The 13,723-nt window shown below is 33.8% G+C and overlaps 1 pseudogene; it reads right to left on the bottom strand.

The window, feature by feature from the left end:
- Positions 1-13,266: 13,266 nt before the first annotated feature.
- LOC112678972 (U6atac minor spliceosomal RNA) lies at positions 13,267-13,384 on the bottom strand (annotated as a pseudogene).
- Positions 13,385-13,723: the final 339 nt, after the last annotated feature.

Raw genomic sequence — 13,723 nt, 5'->3', positions numbered from 1 at the left:
AAGGTAAGTAGTCTTATTAAAATAATACAGTAAAACATGTGCTAGGATTGTCAGAGTAGAAACAGACAATTAGAGCAGAAAGATGAAGAGGTGCTGAGGGATTAACCCCACCAAAATTCAAATGCCTTCATATCTAGATCTATTTGAAATTCAATTTTCTTTCTTTCTTTTTCATTAAGATTTATTTTGGGGGGAGGGAGGAGAGGTAAAAGGGGAAGGAGAGAGTCTTAAGCAGACTCCATGCTGAGCGTGGAGTCTGATATGGAGCTTGATCTCACAACCCTAAAATCATGATCTGAGAGAAAACAAGAGTCACACACAACCTACTGAGCCACCCAGGTGCCTCCAAATTCAATTTTCATAAAAGGATAAGACTAATCCAGAAAGGAAACAAATGGAAGCATGTGTTTTTACTTTTTTTAAAAATATATTTTATTTATTTATTTGAAAGAGAGAGAGGAGAGGAAGAAAGAGAGAACAAGCAGGGTGAGATGATACAGAGGGAGAGGTACAAGCAGACTCCTCACTGAGCAGGAAGCCCTACATGGGGCTCAATCCAGGACCCCAGGATTATGACCTGAGCTGAGGGCAGACACTTAACTGACTGGGTCACCCAGGTGCCCCTACTTTTTCAGTACAAAATGAAACCTAGGGACTTTTTCTTACAAAAACTGAAAGTAAGACGATATGTAAAGTACAAAGTAACTTTAGAATACAATAAATAAAATATGCCAAAATGAATTACAAATACGTTAAAAACTTTATACAAGATACACTTAAATAACATGTATCTTTATCATTAGAACTAAAATTATGAACTAACAATTATGAAATAATTGTAATTGTGCATAACATCATGGTACAAATAAAATTATATTTTATACGATAAAATGATTGAGGAATAGCATTGTTTTCCTTGGCTATTATATAATTGATACTAGCCCTGGCATGGGTTGCTTCATTTTTATCTGGTGCAAGTGGAAGATTTATCAAGGTTAAAAGCAGAATCTAGCATAGTATTGACCAGTGGTTCCTCCAAATGACAATTAGAGATTTGCCAATACCATTAATCATTTGAGATGTTTCTTTCTGACTCCTTTAAAATTATACAGCAAATAAAAAGTGAAATCTAAGAATTGAAAATAGTATAAACCTAAATAAAAATGAATTATCACTTATATTTCTATCAGGATTTAAATTGACACCTTCTTAAATATGTTTGATGTGTTTTTTTATTTTCCAGCCAGAAGCATACAAAAATTGAAAGAGTATTCCCTGGACTCTCTTTCAAGTTAAAGATCACCTTGCTAATAACAACAGATTGGGTGGCGCTAAAAGTTAGTAATAAAATAAAAATTTGCTCCTTAAATTACACAAGATTAGAATGAACAAAATTATCACCAATACATAGTGTTAACTGTAAGGAATACTACAGGCAAAACTATGGAATAATCAAGTTCCACCTGCTTTATTTCAAAATATCATTTACAGAACTCTATAAGAACGAACTGCTCTGCAGGTACCTAGAAAGCAGGAGGTCTAGGTTCTGGAGCCAAACTGGATTTTTATTATTAGGTCACCTCAATAAGCCCATTATACTCTCTATATCGGTCTCCTCTCCTATAAAGTAAAGGATAGTGATTGGGAGACTGCAGCATTGCAACAAACTATGTATATTATACATTATTTTACTTAAAATGTACAAAAAAACATATAACAGTAGATTTATTGCAAAAATGACCCTAATTCTCCACTTCTCTCTCCTAATGGGACTCTCTGCTCATTCTTTACAGGATAACATCTGTGCCCCACTCCTTGAATCCCGATGAACCTGGTGATTTGTTCTTGCCAACAGAAATCACAGATATAATAGTATGCTAGATTCAAGCCCAGGCCTTTGAGTACTTTTATTCACTCAGAGGATTATAAAAGGAAAGAAGAAGAAAGGCTAATCCAGGTTGGAAAATCATGTGATACAGAGACAAAGAATTCCAGGTGAAGGTGTCCTAGACCAGCCAGTGTCCAAATGACCTACACATTTGGCTACAGATATACTAGTGAATGCAGACACTATGAGCCAATCTCAGTCCAGATCAGCAGCACCATCCAGATGAGCAAACAGACTCCGAAGTAATAACAAAAGATTATTGTGTTAAGTTACCAAGTTTTTGGGTAGTTTGTTACCCAATATTATTGTATCAATAGATAATGGATACATCTATAATGAATATATTATCCCTTTCTCACATCTCATTTTTATTAGTTAAAACACTACAATTAAGAAACAACCTGCTCAAGATCAGTAAGTAGAAAGTTGTAATTCCAACTCATAAACTTTCCGACAGAGTATCTGTATTTTTAATGGGCTCATACTCTTGCCTATGATCAAATTATGATAAGCCACAAATGTTCTTCAAAAACTATGAAAAAAAATTAAATTATCACTATTTTTATTATCTCATTCCATACTTCATCAAGAATACACATAAAGAGCTCTTAAAAGCTGAGGAGCATTGTTCCAGATGTGCTTTCAGTTCCAAAGGATGTATATACACGTTCTTTTGATTCCTTTCTTCTGTAAGTGTGTACCTATTTGTATATGGGCCTTGGGAAAGATTAGTAGCAAGAATGGGAAAAACACAGATAAGGAATACATGGTTGGGTGGTAAAATGAGTAGGAATTCATTTTTCCATGGTCTCACAAGTGAAAAGGATTTACAATGTCTTCAATATCTACCTTTTCTAAAGAACTCATCATACAAATTGGTTGTATTGTGTGTGGTATTAAATTTAGAACAATGAATATTTTGGGGCAAAAAATGCATTCACAAGTGATTTCTTCAAGAAGGCTTGTGCTATATATTTTTATGGCAGTGAGTGTACATAGCAGCATTTTATTACATTTAAGACACTCCCATACCAATCAGAAACTCAGCCATTAAAATTTCATGTATCATACTATACTATATTCAAATATAGGACTCCACACTTTGTTCTACCCATCCCTGGAAGTTTACTTTGATTACTTTGTGATGGATTAAAACTATTCCCTACAATTTAGCCAGATGAAAGGAAGTTTGATGACCTGGATTAAAGAGATATGTTTATATACTCTTGAGGCCAGAAAGGCTACAGGGAGCTCTATTTTTTGATGGGAAAAAAAGAACTGATAAAATAGTAGTAAAACAATTAAACTAAAACAAATTCCATTAATACTTATGCATTTATTTAACATATATATGTATGTTAGGTATACATTTTGTGCTATATAAGGTGATCTCTATAGTATAAAGATTGCCAAATGGAAACTTAAAATACAGGGAAAGTATGATAATTATAACTAGATAATTTAAGATACTGCTGAACCATTTTAAAATAATGCATACTTTGTATTTCCATTATTTAAATATTTCAGAGAAAAGGTTTTAACTATCATGATAAAACCAAAATAAAGTTAGAAAACTTGTGATTTATTTCTCATTATCCTATGATTTACTTTACTATAACCAGGTTAATAATACTACAAATGCATACATGGTATAGCAAGATTGTCAGAATCGAATGGGAGGATATAAATAAGGAGTTATTAAATAAAATGCATTATTCAGCATATCCTTATGTCTTCCAAATACATATTTTAAAATATTTGACTTTGCCCAGAATTGTCAAATAAACTTGGATTTATTTATTTATTTATTTTAAACTTGGATTTAAAAATGTGTCTTCATGGGGTGCATGGGTGGCTCAGTTGGTTAAGAATCCAACTCTTGGGATGCCTGGGTGGCTCAGAGGTTGAGCATCTGCCTTTGGCTCAGGTCGTGATCACAAGATCATGGGATAGAGTCCTGCCTTGGGCTCCATGCTGAGCCTGAAGCTTACTTAAGATTCTCTTTCTCTCCCATTTCCCCTCCCTCTTCTCTTTCTGTAAAAAAATACCCCCCCCAACACACACACGCAAAAAAAAAAATTTCTTATTAAAACAGTTATTTAATTCTAAAATGGCACTTTGTATTAAGAAATTCCCCAGTGGGTTACACGTTATAGAGCTTTACTTGCTCCTAGTAGTCTCTTAGGATAAATTCCTCCTTCTATTCTTAAACAAAAAAGTAATAGCAAAACTGAAATTTCCTCCTTCCTAGAGAGTAAATCAACAGATGGGAGGCATCCACAGCTTTCTAGAAAGTTGATCCCTATAAATTATAGAAGTGGGCAGAGTGTTTGTCCAATGTTAATGCATAGAGATTTTTTTATCTCAACATTTGGTGGGTTAAAAAATAACTCCTCTAGTTATCATTTCTCTTCTCGCATTTGTGACAGCCCCATCATCAGTGACATGACATTAGTGTTCAGGGTGTCCATCATGGGAAAATGCATTATTCATTTACATTATGAATGAACTTTTAAAACAAAAATGTCATAGATGGTCTTCAGAAACTGAAGAAAATATATCTAATTATACAAAGAAGCACTGACTGATATATAATGCCATCTTTCACATTTTTCATACATGATTTATTAGTTATAGTAGTATTGCATGTGCATTTTTGTTTTAAGACAAGATACCTTTCAATATAAGGGACAAGGTAGGCACACATGCATACACACCAATGAACATTTATATATACCAGTATTTATTATTAATACAATGTCTTCTGCAGGGATATTTTGGTAATGAAAATAGAGAGCATCTAAAGGCTATAAATTCTAATTTTTGACAACTTGCTGAAAGTCTTTCCAGTTTGATAGTGACAATTAAGTTTTAGTGGCTAACTTTCCAATTGTGATAAGACTATTCCTGAGATATAATAGAATTCTGCTAAGAACACGCTATAAGAATGCAGAACTCAAGTCTTCTTGAATAAGTCATTTAACTACCAATCTCCTTTTCTTTCTCAAACTTTATTTTCATTTTAATAAGAAAAGTATTATTTCATCAGACATGCAAATCTTACAGAATGCATACATACCTTTATCAGATAAATATGGATAAAGTATATACAATATGCATACATATTTAATAATAATAATAATAAATTGCCACCTATGTACCAACTATCATTTGAAAAATTAGAACTAAAAGGAAGAGTTAGGGGAAAATGGTTAAAGTCTGAATAAAAGTCCCTCAGATAGGTTTTAAGTTAAGGGAAAGTAAACAGGAGCTGGGGTTCCCCAAGTATATTAGTTTGACAAAACTTTATTGAGTTTTAAAATGTATCATTATTTTTTCCAACTTCATTAGTCTCCAAGTTTTGGGTTATTTCTAATATTTTCTTAAATTGTCAAGAATTTCTTTGGGGGTTAAAAAAAATCTCTCTCAACTAAATAATGATAGAAGAATGGGTATTGCTCTTTTTATCTCCTACCCAGGCACATTTTAGGTGGGGAGGGAGTAGTCACCACAAAGCACCAGGGATAATGGAAAATGTAAACAAACCAGATTAGTTCTGGAATCAAAGGGGCATAAAATAAGAGTTAGATGTGGAGTTTACTCTCTCTGCCTGGTAGCCAATGCTCTTTACCATATTTCTTTATCACCCTTATCCTAAAGTTTCATTCTAAATATATCTTCTCCATAAAGCTGGCTTTTTATCCTCTTAGTCAGAAACTATCAGTTCCTGACAAGAGGAATGAAGTCTAACTCATGTATTCCTTCTTGCCTTATCCATTGTAATTGTTAATTTGATTCAGGGTTTTTATATATGAGTTCCTAGCAGCCCAGGTTTCTAGCTTTCAGAGGACAGAGTATTAGTGCTTGTTTTGATGTGGAATCATTATATCTTTTTGTTCTTTTATCTTATAAATGATAATTATATGTATATTTCTTTGCTGTCTATCCTTCCCACTACTCAGTGATTTTCATGAAAATAACAACCAAGTTTTTTGATCACCATGGTATATCCTTCACTTAACATAGTATCTTGCTTATAAAAGCAGCTCAGTAAATACAGTATTTGTTAAATGGGTGAATTTAGGGTCAGGATGATATCTTGCAAGGACAAAGAAAGGAAAAACAATTCCTCAGAGATCAAATGATTAACCTTAAAAGGCCTCTGAGATATATGCATGCTTCCACTTTCTATTATAGCTAACTGCTTTTCAATAGCTAAGTCATTTGCAAATCTTTTACTAACGTGGTTGTTTGTTTTGAAGGCTGGAAAATCAGAGTGGCTTGATAATAAGGAATCATGGACTCTTCCAAATTTTCACAAAAGCTAAGTCCAGAGAATTAAGTAATGGAGAGGGAGGAAAAAGAGAAAAAGAATGTTTCTGGACTAATAAGGTAGGAGTGTCATTCTGCCTCATCAGAAATAGGACTTGGGAACACGGGGCAGGCTCTCTGGTGCCAATACATCAGAGGTCCGTAACTATGTGAACTCTCAATAAAACTAGGCCTTACAAACTGATCTTGTCAGTTTCTGCAGTGTTGCCCATGCCTTTGGGTAAATAAATGCTGGCATAGTAGCCTTCAGATTCCAGGGGGCTTGCAACTTGAAGCAAGAGGATATCCGCAGTCAGTGGATAGGTTTTAAGTTAAGGGAAAGAAAACAGGAGCTGAGGTTCCCCAAGTATGTTAGTTTGACTAAACTTTATTGAGTTTTAAAATGTATTATTATTTTCTACTTCTGAATTTCTACTTCTGAATTTTTTTTAGTATATCTGGCTTTCAAACAAGAATCATGATAGCTTTCCAAATCATGAAGGGAAAGACATACTGTCCAACATAAACGGTACCACCAAAAAGAGGGCCATTAGTAGTAGCTGAGACACACAAGTGTTATGTACTTACAGTTATTGCCTAATCACAGTGAGTTACCATTTCAGTCCATTTTAAAGCTCTTTTATCTTACTAGCCACACTGCTTCCCATGAAAAGTTTTGTTTTAAAATACTTATTTTGAAAATTATCTCTATTAACATTTACTATGATAAATATATTCCTATAGTAAAGCTTGAATTTAAAACTATGATCTTTGGGCCTTATTCATGTTATAGCTATTTTATCAAATTCCAATGGAAAGTACAAAGATTCTGTTTGTTTTGGACCTATCAACTTTTCTTCATACAGGTGTATGAGAGAGATCTTATATGAACTATGCAACCTGAAAAAAATCAGTTAAAATAGAAACTCCACTGCAAAAATCACTCCTACTCAGGTTTCAGTTTTCTTATCTTTATTTTTTTTTCAATTTTCTTATCTTTAGATGATTTATTTGACTCTATAAAATCCTCATATTTATTCTATTCCATACAGTAATATTTTCTTTTAGTTAAAACTTCTCTGTTATCATGAACAAATTTTGTATTGGATAGTCCTATTTTGCCCTTCAGAATCCCCTCCTCTAAGTCTGTGACCCTGAGGTTCTTACTCTACATGCTTTTTCATGAATCATCTGGGAAAATTTCCAAGAGTGTTGAAGCACAGCCAGGAAGCTGAGGAAATGTTGAAGAGTGCTGGAGAAAAACTGCTGGGAGGGTCAGAAGAATGTCAGAGAAGGTCAGGAAACATCAAACCCAGAAAAGCTCTGAACACATGACTTGAGGTCAATATCATGTCACAGCCAAAGCTTTAAAAATATCAAGGTTAGAAATCTACCCTACATTACTTTTTCTATCCCTCTTCATTAGTTTGGCTTTCTTAACATCTACTATTAAGGAGATAATACAGTAATAGAAATATATTAGCAAGAATGTATGGTCAGATAACAACTACTTAATTATAAGCATATCAACTACCAAATAGTAAGAATTCTCTATTGATCACTTCACATATATAATCTCATTTGATTTCCATAACAATTCTGTTGTACTATCCCACCTTTCTGATACAGAATCTGAGAATCAAAGAACTTGTGTTAATTTAGTAGAGTTACTCAACCAATGAGTGAAATTCAGAAATAGGTGTATCAGACCTCTAAATTCCTTTAATTGTGTTATGGCAGTGACATTTGCAACTAACACCGTGAATATATACGATTACTAAATTACCTGTAAGTATAATTTTATTTTTCTTTCCTCTTATAAGCCAAACTTTAGCACAAAAATAAAAATATTCATCTTATTCTCATTTATTGGAAGGTTAATACACCTAATATATTTTATCAAACATACACCGCCTTGTAGAAGCCTTTATATTCTCTTCATTGTAATCAATTTTATTTTTCAGGTTTACCGGAATAAAGCAGCCTTACCTTTTTTTTTTTTTCTTTTTTTAAGATTGTATTTATTTACTCATGAGAGACACACAGAGAGGCAGAGACATAAGCAGAGGAAGAAACAGGCTCTCTCCAGGGAGCCCAATGCTGGAGGACTCAATCCGAGGACCTCAGGTTCATGCCCTGAGCCTAAGGCTCAACACTTAGCCACCCAGGCGTCCCAAAGCAGCCTTATCTCTGAAAAGAATGTTAAATTGTACTGTTTTAAAATCATTTGAAAATTAGAAATTTTGTTATAATTTTTATAAAAAATATTTCAACCCATATCATCAGTAATAACCTAATTCATGAGAATCACATGGTGAAACAAGATAGCTCATTCAGCTATAGATTCATGAATGGCATGGTTCATAGAAATTAACACAACATAAGAGAGCTGTGTCTTTGAGCTATGAGATTTATGATTTTTTAAAAAAGCTCTATTCTGAACTTATCTGAGCAGATCTATTTTTATTGCTGAAATAGCATGGGATCATATTTACTCTACTTGCACTTGGATTACTGAAGCATAATTTTAAATATCTTAAACCATTATATACTATGCTAAAATTATGAATGTATTATTTCTTAAGGTTTATATGCTGAAGTAGCAAGGAAATGGCACAGGTTTTCATAAATCAATTGCCCATCAATATGATTTAATTCCTCTAAATGATATTTGATTTCAGTTTGATTTAAAGATACTCAATATGTACTATATTCCATATATCGCAATATTTTTTAGAGAAAAGGACAAATAATTTATGGTACTTGCCTCTAAAAAGCTGTTATTCTATTTTTTTTTAAAGCTGTTATTCTAACATTTTTTTTTTTTATTATTTACTTATTTATGATAGTCACACAGAGAGAGAGAGAGAGAGGGGCAGAGACACAGGCAGAGGGAGAAGCAGGCTCCATGCACCGGGAGCCCGACGTGGGATTCGATCCCGGTTCTCCAGGATCGCGTCCCGGGTCAAAGGCAGGCGCCAAACCGCTGCGCCACCCAGGGATCCCTAAAGCTGTTATTCTAAATGAAAGACAGGTGATAGGCAAATTTTTTAATGTATTAAATTACATGGTAATCTAGAACCTGTAAGAAGTGCTACCACATGCTAGGGGCTAGGAACTTAATTTTAGGAATTTGGGTCCCTTTCCAGCTGCCTTCCAGAATAAATTGATAACATGTATCTATTGTTGTTTTTTATATTCCATGCACATCTGGCTGTACTGATACTGTCATTTATGTTCTATAATATTTTTTTCATCAGACCAGACTGATAGAATTATTTAATCTATTCACTGAAGTAACAGACAATAGAACAGATTTCTGTACATTGTAAAGGGAACTATATCCATTATATCCACTACTAGAACACTATACTTATCACAGTGCTTAGATAAAGTCAGTGATTGGGAGATACTTTCTGAGTGGATAAAAGAAGGAATGAATCGAAACTATCAAAATAGTAATCTTACCCCCAATTCTCACCCTCTTTGGAAAGAGCTTAGATAATGAAATACTCTTAATATGTAGTGTTTCCTCTTATTTCTTTTGATTGTTAAAAAAAAGACCAAATCTTTAACACTGATATGGGTAGAATTATTATATTAATATATATACACTCAAATGATAAAATCACTAAGCAATTATAAGCATAGTAAGAGACAAATGACTTGAAACACTCTTAAATTCTACAGAACCACTGAGGATTTTACTTGCAGCATATGCTTTAAAACATTTTAAATATCTCAGAGAACTGAAAACAAAACGACAGTGCACACTGTACACATTTGAGCAAATTCTTTTATAATACCTAGAGCCAAAGACATAATTTAAGAAGGGCAGGAGTCATTCCTGGGGTTAGAAGAAAATGAAGAACCCAAATTTTCTTCCTTGTTTTATTCTTAACATTTCAGTCAGTAGAATATTACAGATCATTAGTTAAAGTTGAATTATAAGACTTATTTTGCTCCAGGCACACTGGCTTTTATTTTATTCCTCCAAGTCTCTTACTTCCCCCTACTTCTAAACCCTTGCATGTGGTTCTTTCAGAAAATTCTCCCTTGATTCCTTCACTAATTGAACTACACTTTTCCTCTAAATGTCAAGACAAACATAACCAACTAAGGAAAAATTCCCCGATCTACATCAGCTCTCCATGATTTAAACACTCATAACACCATAAAATATTCATAGCTTGCATTATAGTTTCTGAAATATGTATTTATTTGCCTACTCAGGTAATCAGCATCTCTCTTCTACAAGCTTTAAGTAATGTGTGAACAGAGATGATGCAGTAGGCAGAGTAATGGTTCAAAAGATGTCCATGTTCTAATCCCTGGAACCTGCTAGTATGTTACATGGTAAAGGGGAATTAAAATTGCAAAGAGAATTATGCTTGCAATCAGCTCACCTTAAAATAGGGAAATTGTTCTAGATTAACAAGGAGTGGAAGTCATGTAATCACAAATGTCCTAAAAAGTGAAAGAAGCGAGTGGGAGAATCATTGTCAAAATGATTCAATGGGGGACACCTGGGTGGCTCAGCAGTTTAGCTCCGCCTCAGCCCAGGGCGTGATCTTGGAGTCCCAGGATGAGTCCCACGTCAGGCTCCCTGCATGGAGCCTGCTTCTCTCTCTGCCTGTGTCTCTGCCTCTCTCTCTGCTGTTTCTCATGAATTGATAAATAAAATCTTAAAAAAACGATTCAATGGTAGAAAGACTAAACCGAACATTGCTAGTTTGAAGATGCAAGGTAGCTATCAGCCAAGGAATAGGATTAGCTTTTAGGAGGTGGAAATCACAAGAAAATGGGTTTTCCTTTTAGAGTCTCAGAAAAGGAATGCTGCTTGACCAACAACTTGGCTTTAAAACAGTGATAACATGTTAGACTTCTAAACTACAAAAGTATAGATAATAATTTTGCTGTTTTTAGTCACTAAATATGTTATAATTTGTTACAACAGTCATAGAAAGCAAGTAGATAGGGCAGCCCTGGTGGCTTAGCGGCTTAGCGGTTTAGCGCCGCCTTCAGCCCAGGGCGTGATCCGGGAGCCCCGGAATCGAGTCCTGTGTCGGGCTCCCTGCATGGAGCCTGCTTCTCCCTCTGCCCGTGTCTCTGCCTCTCTCTCTCTCCCAGTCTCTAATAAATAAATAAAATCTTAAAAAAAAAAAGCAAATAAATAATCCCAAAACCTAGTGCATGCATGCGTGACACATGGCCTCCAATACTATTTGCTTAATAAACAAATAGATAATGAGCTTGAGGGGTGTGTTATATCTATTACATGGTATTAAGGTCTCAATATTTTCTTCTCATTCTATTTTTAAATTAATTGAGTCACAAAACATTAAAAAAACCCCACAAAATTCTACAATCAGTATTTTGGGGTTTGAAAATTATAGGTCATGTTCTAAAGCCTATGTATGACAGATGTAAAATGAGAGTCTGCACCACCCACCTTTTCAACAGACTTTGTATGAACTTTTGTTTTGGCTCCCTGAGTGTAGGCAATGAGTTAATGTGAAGGAGATACAGCTGGCCAAGTACTGGAACTTTTTCAGAAGCCAAATGTTATAGAATTTTTGCCTCAAATTAAATGACTCCTATTATTTTGGAGTGACTATATTACAACTTATTTAAGTTGTAAAACTTAAGTTGAGAAAACTTGTGTTTTCTCATTTACAACAATCCTGTGCACCACTTATTTCTAGCCCTATTTTCATGTTATTAGTTCAGGCTCAAATATCTAGTAAGGGTTGGTCCTGTTAACAGTTATGAAAGAAACGTAGAGGTGGTGGGGTCATCCCACCTCAGTGGAGAGGAGTATTTTATCCCTAAGATTTTTTTTTAATAGCCTGTGCATGATGATAATTAAAAGCAGACCAACTTTTTGTTGGCTTGAATCTTTTTGGCTTATCTATAGACAGTGCTCTCCCTCTCTCTCTCTCAACGGCACTATGATGTTGGATGTAAATCCAGGCTCAGTGAATCCAACATCCAGTTTTCTTCAAGCATAATAATGTTTTCTTTCTGGAAATAGGCTGCTTGTGTTCAAATTCTTTTCACATTTGAACATTACTTGCCCTTCTCTGCCTCAGTTTCATCATCTATAAAAGGAGGAGAGTAACTATATCTATTTCAAAGGTTGTTGTTGGATTTAATATATAAAAATAAATGCTTAGAATAGCATCTGTCTTAGAAAAGCATTCTGTATATGTTAGCTCTTATAAGAGCTCTGAAAATGTCAATGGAAAATCTTTTCAGGGAGATTATAGTGTGAGGTTGGAAAAAATATTTTGCAAAACTATAAGGTGATTGATGAAATAATCCTATGAACTATGCATAATGATAATTTATCTAAATGACTTCTAAAAAATTAGTTGGATTAGCTAGAAGGTTTTAATTTGCTGACTAGTGTGTTCATATTTTAGGACAAAGCCAACTCATTTGAATCATTATAACTGCATCGAGCTCCATTTGTTGAGCCATGTGACCTGGGTTCAAATTCCAACTCTACCACTTACTATGTGTATAACTTTTAGGTAAGTTAATTCACCTTTTGATAACTCTATTATGTCACCTATAAGATAAGAGATAATAATTCTGATCTCACAGGATTAGTGTTAATAAGTTCACACTTGAAATCTGCTTAAAATAGTGACTGTCATATAAGTGGCCAATACATATTTTTTATTTATATGTCAAGGTAATCTTTCTTTTTTTTTGATTGTGTTATCTATTTAAAATAGTTTTTTATTTTTTTTATTTTGTAATAATAAATTTATTTTTTATTGGTGTTCAATTTGCCAACATACAGAATAACACCCACTGCTCATCCCATCAAGGTAATCTTTCAAGAATTCTTTTTTTTTTTTTCTTTCAAGAATTCTTAATTGTTTTTGTTTTTGTTTGTTTTTGTTTTTTTGTTTGTTTTTTTTTACGTTTTTAAGTTAAATTCCAGTTAGTTAACATACAGTGTAATACATTAGTTTCAGGTGTACAATATAGTGACTCAACACTTCTATATATCACTCTGTGCACATCACACATGTACTCCTTAACCCCATCACCTATAAAAATGATGGTTAGATACCATGAAGTAGGTGGCAATGCCTTAACTACATACTGTCAGGTCTAAGGGTCTCTTCTATACTTGTAGGGGGAATGCTAACCTTTCCTTTCAAACAACATGAAATCTTTTTTTTTTTTTTTCAAACAACATGAAATCTTATTTGAACACTAGAGGCATCATTTTCTTTCATAGATTTCTAATGCTTCAAATACCTAAAACAACAGCAAAGTAAATAGCACATGCTCTTCAGAGCCAAGGTCACATACCACAAAGCCAGCTGAGGACATACTTTACATATTCACTAGCTAGCTAAGTTACAAAAGAGAATTTTAAAAGTTTTGTTGTTGAAATTATAAAATTAAAACTATTGCAGTGCAATGTTTGTGAAGCCTTTTGTTTCATGTTCTGCTATACAACAATAACTTTCAGAAAGTGGAATGCTTTTATTTGTTTCCTGT

The sequence above is a fragment of the Canis lupus genome, chromosome 22, assembly GCF_003254725.2.
Source record: "Canis lupus dingo isolate Sandy chromosome 22, ASM325472v2, whole genome shotgun sequence".
Classification (NCBI taxonomy): domain Eukaryota; kingdom Metazoa; phylum Chordata; class Mammalia; order Carnivora; family Canidae; genus Canis; species Canis lupus.
This window is presented reverse-complemented; position numbering and strand designations above follow the sequence as displayed.